Here is an 11,265-nt window from a genome sequence, read left to right as displayed (position 1 = left end):
TCAGTCCACTCTGGATAATCGCAACTCGGTTAATCGCAACATTTCCCTAGAAAAGAAACCGAATTTAATTCTATATAAAAGTCACTGGTTATTTGCCACCAATTTCGGCTAATGACCCAACATTTTCGCCATCAAAAAGCGGTAAATTCAATAAATTAATAAAACAAAATATCATAATTTCATCGTGGAAAAAATTGTAACAGGTTGAAAAATCGAGAGTAAGCGGGATTTAACCCTCTCCTTACCAACTATATGAAAATCGTCACATTCGACACGATATAACCAACATTTTTCTTAGTCAAATTTCTCTTGTACATCATAAAATTTAAAGAACAGTGTGTTGTAGAGCATGTTTTGCTAAAGAATGTTCTCATCGCACAAACTTACTGCAATTATGTTTGAATGATAACAAATCTATTTAGATTTATGTGTTAGTTGGGTGTGAAGTTTTGGGGAAAATCCTGAAAATGGCTGGTAAGGAGAGGGTTAATGCTACAGTAGTGCGAGAGTGAGCGGGATTTAATGCTGCAGTAATGTGTCACCACTGTATAGAGACAAAAGAGGGCGGAGCTTTGTAGTATGGGTATGTGATGTCATCTGTGCCCATTAATTAGGAGGCAAGAGGCTGGTCATAGCCATCCTCCAGAAACAATGATAACAATATATTTGGTTCTTATTTCAAGCAGTGCCATCCTCCATAAACAATGATAATGTGATTTGGTTCTTATTTCAAGCAGTGCCACCCTCCATAAACAATGATAATGTGATTTGGTTCTTATTTCAAGCAGTGCCATCCTCCAGAAACAATGATAATGTGATTTGGTTCTTATTTCAAGCAATTCCATCCTCAACAAACAATGTGATTTGGTTTTTATTTCAAACAGTTCCATCCTCCACAAACAACGTGATTTGGTTCTTATTTCAAGCAGTGCCATCCTCCACAAACAATGGGATTTTGGAATTGGCCGACTGCTACGGTTTCTACAGCTTCATCCAACTCATATTCAACTGACGCTCATTAAATTGGACAGCAAACAGGAAATAAAAGTAAATTAACAATTTTAGATGCCATCTACCAGAAGTTGTCGATCAAATTGGCACGGGTATATCACTAAATAAATAGGTGATATCATAACAAAACAAAATTATATAAACCTACGCATTTAAATTCAATGAGAAAATAATGTTTTTTTTACAGAATGTTCCTATGTAAAGTCATGGGGGCAAAATGGCCCCCAAATAAGAAAATAGGACTTTCTAATTTTTTTTTACTTTGCAAAGATGGTGGGGGGGGGGGGGGGGAGGGGGCTGGCAAATGACCCCCAAATTTGGAGTATGGCTTTCTATCTTAGTATGAAAACGTGACCCGTCTTCTCAAAACGGTATTATGTCGGAACGAAACATATGCTTAAAAGCCGAATTAAATGTTAAACTGGTCAAAAATATAAATTGTTGGCATTAGCACCCTGAAATATAGTATCCATTCTCCTCATTAAAACATACAAACTCAACACAAGTCTGATATTTCTGGCTATAAATTCAATTTTCAGCATCTTAACCAGCCCGACTTAATACCGTTTTGAGGCGAAGGGTCACAAATGTGATTAGATCGGTCACACAAATTATTCTGGTAGTTTTTATCGTTAGAAACATCTCTTCAATTATGTATGGCCCGTCAGTTCTTTCAGATAAAAATATTTCCTTATTGATTGTATTTGTGACCCACCGTATCAAAGCGGTATCATGTCGGGATTCACTCGGTAAGGGAAATTGAATTCATAGCCATAAATATCCAACTTGGGTTTAATTTCTCTACGTTCTGGTGGAGTATAAAGACTATTTCTTGCTTTACAAAATCTTCTAAGCTCCAATTTCTCATCATTCTATCTCTAAATTCACTTTTTGGGGTCTGAATCATCCCGACATAAGACCGTTTTGAGACGGAGGGTCACAAATGTTATTAAATCGGTCACACAAATAATTCTGGCAGTTTGCATCATTAGAAACATTTCTTCAATTATGTATGGCCCGTCAGTTCTTTCAGTACAAAATATTTCCTTATTGATTGTATTTGTCCTCGACGACATACAGACAACATGACGTGTTCAATGAACTACAGGTCGAAAATTCGGTCTACCTCGAACCGCGTTTTTAAATAATAAAACAGTGGCCTTGTTATTTACTGGTATTAACAAAAGTCATTCGTTTCGTAGTTGAGAAAAGCCTTCATTTTAATTAGCTTCTTGTTACGCAACTAGAAATGACTTAATAATTATTCAGCTGTTGAATACATCAACTGACGAATAAAGGAATCTAACATGAAACAAAAGTCCTGTTTCATTCGTTTACCACTTGAGTAATAAAAAAGTCACATTAAGCATAGCATTATGCTGTTTTAAATATTTACTGTAGAAAAAAACAGCCAAAAGAAAAGACAATTTAAAGAAAAACTACAAAAAGGTTGGGTTTTTTAAATCCAAAACAAACAAAAAACACAATCAATATTAACAACAATACATCAACAAAAAACATAAACACAAAGCTCCAATTTTTATTGTTATAAATGTTTAAAACAATTCTATCTAAACGACAGACATGGTTAATAGTTCGACCGTTGCTAAGCATAAACCTATCAGATTATTCCCAACAATGTCCCTAATATAAGACTCTTATAGTACGCCATGTTCCCAACCAATAGGATTCAAAAGTCCGATGTCACGTCCGCCCAGCAACCAGAAGCTTGGTTCTGAACAAAGAAAATCGCTAATTTTTATTCTTCATGCTGGCTAGAACTTTTTTCACATGTCATGTGATCAGAATATATAAAAGTCAAAACATGATCGGATTTATAATGTTTTTTTTCTGCTCTGGATACATTTCTATGCTCGTCGGAGAATGATTTCATAAGGGCGTCCGCCATGGTTCTGATAGTTTAAAACCAGTTACTAAGTTACTCTGCGTCATTCCGAGGGAAGTGGCGTCACGACTGTTGAAGCCTATTGGCCCATTTCGTTCTCGTAACTATGTATTTCCAGTCACTTTCCCAACAGTCCATAATTCCATAGCTAACGTTTATACTGTGCGGCTATGTCGTCTAGTGGTATGACACTCGCTTTCGGATCGGAATGTCCTGGGTTCGAGCCTCGCGCTCGGCGCATAGTTGAGTCCTTGGAAAAGGCTCTTTACTCACATTGTCTCACCGTACTCAGGTGTAAAATGAGTACCTGGCCGTTAACAGCGTTGTCTTTGTCCGAAAAATTGTAATATCGCCTAACTGGCGTCAAGTATTAAATTGTAGCAATGACACTAACAAATGCAAACACAATAAAATGATGATTATATAAAAATTGAAAACATAAAATATGTAAGTTTTTGATCATAATCTAATGTTAATTGGTTCAGTTTGATACAAGCAAAATAAACCAAACCAAAACAAATCAGAGTAGACGAAAAAGAAAAGAAAACGTTAATAAGAAAATTTACAGTAGGTAAACAACATCAACGCCAACGATATCAAATGTTACAAAAATCAGTATTTACATGTCATTCATCATTCATCAAACATTAAATGGGAAAGTTCTTTGTCAACGCCATCTTAAAAAGAATTGACTGTTTCTGGGGTTTTTTCTGTCAAATTTTAGATTCTTTTTGAAGTTGACAGTTCTAAAGACAATAATTTAATCTACTATTTGAAGAACAACCCTCTATGTATATTACGTTTCTATCTCCTCAAGTTGAAAGTAACATGAGAATGTCTAAAAAAAAGTCCTCTCCATTGATATTATGTACAATCTTGTAAAAGATTGCCTCGTACGCGTCTGTACGGGAAGTGTAATGTCCTTAACCTGTCAGCATAGGACAAATTTGATAATTTTATTAGAAATCTAGTGACTCTTCTCTGAACCTTTTCTAAAGTATTGGATTGACGTTTTTAATGTGGACGTATTAATGATGATGATGATGATGATGATGATGATGATGATGATGATGATGATGATGATGATGATGGTGATGATGATGATGATGATTATTATTATTATTATTATTATTATTATTATTATTATTATTATTATTATTATTATTATTATTATTATTATTATTATTATTAGAGAGAGAGAGAGAGAGAGAGAGAGAGAGAGAGAGAGAGTGCTTGTATGTGCATTGTAGAGGGCGGGAACCACAGACTACTAGGTCCTGTATTCTCTATGGCGGGAACTATATATAATAAAGATATAAATAGTGTGTGTGTGTGTGTGTGTGTGTGTGTGTGTGTGTGTGTGTGTGTGTTTGTATGTGTGAAAGAAACACGAGGGAGACAAAGGGAGAGAAAGCGAGACTGGTCGATAAAGAAAAGGGGGAAAAGGAGGAAGGGTGGAGCAAAGGATAGGTAGGGATAGTATAAGAAAGCCCTTCGTTTCAAAATAAGTCAAAGCCAATCAATGGGAAACATATTGACCAATGAGATTGCAATTTAAAAAATGGGACTGGTCAAATCATTTGTTGCATTGTTTCCATTTTGAGTCAGATGACAGCTTGAAGAACAGGGGGTGAGGCTTAATTTGTGATGACTTACATGAAATCATATAATTGAATCTTCTTGTTTGAGCTGCAGCCTCGAGTTATTTAGGACATGCCACAAGCCCTTGTGGTCAATGGGAGCGATCTATATTCATGTTTTCGTCCAACCTAGTCGTCAATCACATGATTTGTTGATGTCCAACGATTGGATATTTCTTAACAAATGTAAACACGCTGCTTTATTTATGAAATTTGTAAATATACCCGAGTGCCAAGCTGAACAAAATGACCAATCGTGATGAAGGATATTTCAAAAACTGTGAATACTTCTCACTATCCGGGTCATTTTGAGCACACTTTCAATGTGACCAATGACCTAGAGCATTGTCAGCTTTTAAACTCTCCTCCCCTTTTTCTTTGGGTTCACTCACATTGTTTATCGTCTCAAAAAAAAATATCTCTCTCGCTCTGTGTTTGTTACGGACTGTCTCTCTTTCTCTCTCTGTCTGCCTCTCTCTCTCTCTCTCTCTCTCTCTCTCTCTCTCTCTCTCTCTCTCTCTCTCTCTCTCTCTCGTGTAAACAACAATGCGATAGAAAGTTACAGTGCTCTTAGTGCAATGAAAGTAACCGTGGATGATAAATTCGTGACGTCATCGGCATACACTCTACAGTAAATAGAGCCTTCAACAATCAATGAACTGCCGATGCAAATACATTTAACTGAAAAAAAGGTCAATATGTATGGATAGACAAACAGAAAGAGAGGCACGCCTGTAATGGATAAATAGATAGGTAGATAGATAGATAGATAGATAGATAGATAGATAGATAGATAGATAGATAGATAGATAGATAGATAGATAGATAGATTGATAGATAGATAGATGAAGAGAGGGACAAACAGAGAGAGAGAGGATAAGAGAGAGAGAGAGAGAGAGAGAGAGAGAGAGAGAGAGGTGTTCGTTTTGTCGTACTTTCTTTGTATACTGAAAGAAGTGTGTCTTTTTAGACAATCAACAATGTGGGTGATCGCTAAGAAAAACATGAGAGATTCAATAACATGTTTTAATGTAAGCCATTGCACAATAAGCCCCACCCCCTCCTCCTTAAGCTGTCATCTGTCTCAAAATGGAAACAATGCAATGAATAATTTGACAAGCCCATTTCTTTAATTGCAATCTCATTGGTCAATTTGTTTCCAGTTGATTAACTATGACTTACTTTGAAACAAAATGCTTTCTTAAACTATTCCTACAAAAAAATTCTTTGCTCCGCCTCCATCCCTTTCTTCGTGTCTACCTCATTCTCTCCGTCTCCCTTTTGTTTCTTTCACACATACAAACACACACACACACACACACACACACACACACACAAACACTTATACAGTCAGGCTTCAATCTTTACTCTATTTCCCTCCCGCCCTCTTAATGCACAAGGAGTCTCTCTACCCTACCCTTCTCGCTCCTCTTTCTCTCTCTCTCTCTCTCTCTCTCTCTCTCTCTCTCTCTCTCTCTCTCTCTCTCTCTCTCTCTCTCTCTCTCTCTTGCTCGCTCTCACTACAACTACTACTACTACTACTACTACTACTACTACTACTACTACTACTACTACTACTACTACTACTACTACTACTACTACTATTACTACTTCTACTACTACTACTAAAACAACCACCAACACAACATCATCCTCACTACCACCATTTGGTTTTGGAGCTTTACTTCATTTTAAATAAGGAAGCCTTGAGGTTGCATTTGGCAATGTGTTCGTCATAATATAGTGCGAATCAGTTATTTATTTAGATCTAGGCAATAGTTAAACCAAATATTATCCCAATTCCCTTTTTGTGTGCGGAAATTCCTCTTTCGGCATTGAAATTCCTCCGAATGGTGTCTGAAATTCCTGTGAGTCAAATTGAAAATTGGCGTCTCTGCAAATTTTACTATTCTCGTCAAATTTCCAATGCCCGTATCTAAGGAATGGTCTTTGCCCATAGATTTGACTATGCGTGAAAACGGTGCCTCATTTCAAAGACAATTTTCTCAAAACTTGGTTTTTACACTCTCCCTACTTCAAACGGTCATAGTTGGGCAATGAATAATCAGAATTTTATAAAATTGGTATCAAATTTTAAAGCATAAAATAAGCTATGATTGGGTACCAAAAACCCAAAATTGAAAAATCTTAATACCGTTTCGAGGCGGAGGGTCACATTTGTGTTTGTGTTTTTTGTCTCCTGACAAAATGGCTAAATGCCGAAACGTTGTTTGTTTTGTGTTGTTCCCTTATATGTGACCCTCCGTCTCAAAACGGTATTATGTCGGGATGATTAAGACCCCAAAAAGTGAATTTAGAAATAGATTGATGAGAAATTTGACCTTAAAAGATTTTGCAAAGCAAGAAGTAGTATTTATACTCCACTAGAACGTACAGAAATTAAACCCAAGTTGGATATTGGTGGCTATGAATTCAATTTACCTTACCGAGTGAAACCCGACATAAACCGCTTTGATACGGTGGGTCACATATATGAGTCACATCTACTCACTTTATTTTTCTCTCCATAAGCATTTTGTGTTGTGCATGTTTTGCATGTGAGTATGACTGTTCACTACGCAAATGTTTAAGCAATCTTGATTCCCTAGGAACCCTGTTAGACGATTGTTTTGTGTTAGCCACCCAACACACATGCATTTTATTTATGTTAATATTGGACAATAATAATTTATAGATCTGCGATCAGACATCAGCATCACAACCATCAGACGCAATACTACATTGTTCTCATTGTTTTGTGAATTCAAAAGTTTTTCTTATAGAATGGAAATGAACAAGACAAATGCAACACTGCAGCAACAATACTAGACTGTTCAACTGTTTAACCCACTTTTAATAGACTCAAAATAAAATAATTGATCATCGTATTTATTTCTAAAAGGCGTTAACTGTTGTGTCTTTTAGGGTTTATAAAAGCAATGGAATTGAATTAAAAATATGGTAGCCCTAATCAATTAATTTAAATTGAAACAGAACTTTTTTTCAAGAGAGCATTTTGGGATTTTAATACAATTGTCGCATAACTTGGGCAATTTTTATTATCTAAAGTATTCCATATAAATGAACTTTACCGCATTACGTGAAATTACCTCGAGGGAGTAGAACACAATTAATTAATTAAATTATATTCGTCATCCAAACATTTGCATTTCAACTCGGTAAGGAAGACGTAGAATCATTCCAGTTTGCAATCCTGTGAGAGTCAAGTTGACGTCTTTAACTTCAAATGTCAAGCACAATGATCTCAATCATTTTAGGATTGGCTTTATTTTTTATGGGAAGCCGTAGCAAGAGTATTATCTCATCTAAATTTCATAAAGAACCAGTTTTATGTGACGTGGAGGAAAGATTGAGAAGGGGATGTTCTCAGAAAATTTTGGGAATTGGAAATTTCTTTGAATGTCTATCTCGTTGTGGATTGGACACATCTTGTAAAGGCGCCAGCGTGGATGGGAATGGACTGTGTTTTCTTCATAAAGAATGTCCTTATATCTCAGACTGTAAGGCCGAGAATAAAGATCACAGGTTTATGATTAAACATTGTAAACATGGAACATGGGACATGTCAAGTAAATCTTGCAAATGTGTGGATGGATTCTTCGGTGAAAGGTGTAATCAGTGTCATAAGACATGCCAAGATCTGATTGGGGCCGGTTATGCACTTGGTGTTCACAGGGTTTACCTCGATCCGGACCACCGAGGACAAAAACCATTTTTTGTTATCTGTTACATAAAACCTATAGGAGGATATTACGCATATCGGATAATTTCAAATGAGGGCGTAAAAAACTTTAACAGAACTTGGATGGACTATGTGAATGGATTTTACTACGATGAAAACAATTATTGGGGAGGTCTTTATCCTTGGTATAGAATGTCAAAGGCTAGCTATAGACATGTTTTCTCTGTCCTTCAACTTATCACCGGAAGTCGTAAAAATGTGTTTCGAAGACATTTAAATGTTACTATCAACAGCGAGGCTAACAAGTTCAGAATCACCTCCAGCGGTTCAACCCCTGAGGGAGAGGACGTGTTTCCGACTGGGGCGTTTGATGATTGTTTGACACCGTTGAATAATGTTCCATTTTCTACATGGGACGCTGATCAAGATGGAAATGCACAAGAAAATTGCGCATCTAGAGCTGGATCTGGCTGGTGGTATAGTGGATGTGACATTCCCTGTAACATTTTAGGATTTGGACTGCAGCACTTGGACACAAAACCTCGACATCAAGTGATCTTTCTCAAAGGAATGGATATGAACCCCATTTCTTCTGAACGTCTTAAGTTTTATGTGTATGCTGAACAACCACTCAATGATTAGCGAGCGAGATTTTATTTATGCTACTTGTGAGTTAAATGGATATTACACTACTACTACTACTACTACTACTACTACTACTACTACTACTACTACTACTACTACTACTACTACTACTACTACTACTACTACTACTACTACTACTACTACTACTACTACTACTACTACTGCTGCTGCTGCTGCTGCTACTACTACTACTACTACTACTACTACTACTACTGCTGCTGCTACTACTACTACTACTACTACTACTACTACTACTACTACTACTACTACTTCAACTACTGCTGCTACTACTACTACTACTACTACTACTACTACTACTACTACTACTACTACTACTACTACTACTACTACTACTATTACTACTGCTGCTGCTGCTACTACTACTACTACTACTACTACTTCAACTACTGCTGCTGCTGCTACTACTACTACTACTACTACTACTACTACTACTACTACTACTACTACTACTACTACTACGACTACGACTACTATTACTACTACTACTACTACTACTACTACTACTACTACTACTACTACTACTACTACTACTACTACTACTACTACTACTAATACTACTACTACTACTACTACTACTACTACTACTACTACTACTACTACTACTACTACTACTACTACTACTGCTGTTGCTACTACTACTACTACTACTACTACTACTACTACTACTACTACTACTACTACTACTACTGCTGCTGCTGCTGCTGCTACTACTACTACTAATACTACTACTACTACTACTACTACTACTACTACTACTACTACTACTACTACTACTACTACTACTACTGCTGCTGCTACTACTACTACTACTACTACTACTACTACTACTACTACTACTACTTCTACTATTACTACTACTACTACTGCTATATCGGGGACGATTGGTTTAATATCGTAATGCTTTAACCAAGAAACCTTGGCAAAATTTTGCGATCATTATAAAAGTCAATCCATTACTTTAGAAAAGGTTCAGAGAAGAGTCATTAGATTTCTAATAGAATTATCAAATTTATCTTATGCGGAAGAGTAGCGTCCCTTGATTGGACGTCACCCATAGTCTGTGACGTCACCGGCGGAAAAGTTATTAGAGAGAGAACACGTCATATTGGTTGTGCGCATGCGTCTCTCGTCCAACCAACATGACGTTTTCTCTCTAATCTTTTCCGCCGGTGACGTCACAGACTATGCGTGATGTCCAATCAAGGGACGCTACTCTTCCGCTAATCTCATTCCCTATAAATAAAGATAGCAGACTGAAGGGTGTCAAATTTAGACAAAACATTTATTACTTTATACAAATCCTATGAACGTACTATTTTATAATAATATTATGGTGATTCTATTTGGAGCCCACATTATGAACGTCAATCCATTACTTTAGAAAAGTTAAGCGAAGAGTCACTAGATTTCTAATAGAATTATCAAATTTATCTTATGCTGACAGGTTAAGGACATAACAACTCCCGTACAGGTGCGTACGAGGCAATCTTTTACAAGATTGTTCATAATATCAATACAGGAGACTTTTTTTAAAGACATTCTCATGTTTCATTCACTAGAGCAGAAAAGGACATAATATACATTAAGGGTTGTTCTTCAAATATAGATTAAATTAAGTTATCTCTAGAACTGTCAACTTCAAAAACAATCTAAAATTTGACAGAAAAAAACCCAGAAACAGTCAATTCTTTTTAAGATGGCGTTGACAAAGAACATTCCCATTTGATGTTTGATGAATGATGAATGACATGTAAATACTGATTTTTGTAACATATGACATCGTTGGCGTTGATGTTGTATACCTAAAGTAAATTTTCTTAATAACAATGTTTTCTTTTCTTTTTCGTCTACTCTGATTTGCTTGTATCAAACTGAACCAACTGACGTTTGATTATATTGAAAAACTTACATATTTTTTATTCTCAATTTTTATATAATCATCATTTTATTGTGTTCGCATTTGTTTGTGTCATTATTGCTAAGATTTAATACTTCGATTAAATGATGTTGAATATACCATCATAAGTTATAATAACAATAATAGTATAATTATACTACCACTACTACTACTACTACTACTACTACTACTACTACTACTACTACTACTACTACTACTACTACTACTACTACTACTACTACTACTACTACTACTACTACTACTACTACTACTACGACTACTACTATACTACTACTACTACTACTACTACTACTACTACTACTACTACTACTACTACTAGTAGTAGTAGTAGTACTACTACTACTACTACTACTACTACTACTACTACTACTACTACTACTACTACTACTACTACTACTACTACTACTACTACCACTACTAC

Source organism: Berghia stephanieae, chromosome 15 (genome assembly GCF_034508935.2).
Source record: "Berghia stephanieae isolate SIO BIC M18660-M18661 chromosome 15, UCSD_Bste_1.3, whole genome shotgun sequence".
Lineage (NCBI taxonomy): Eukaryota > Metazoa > Mollusca > Gastropoda > Nudibranchia > Aeolidiidae > Berghia > Berghia stephanieae.
Note: the sequence above shows the minus strand (reverse complement) of the source record.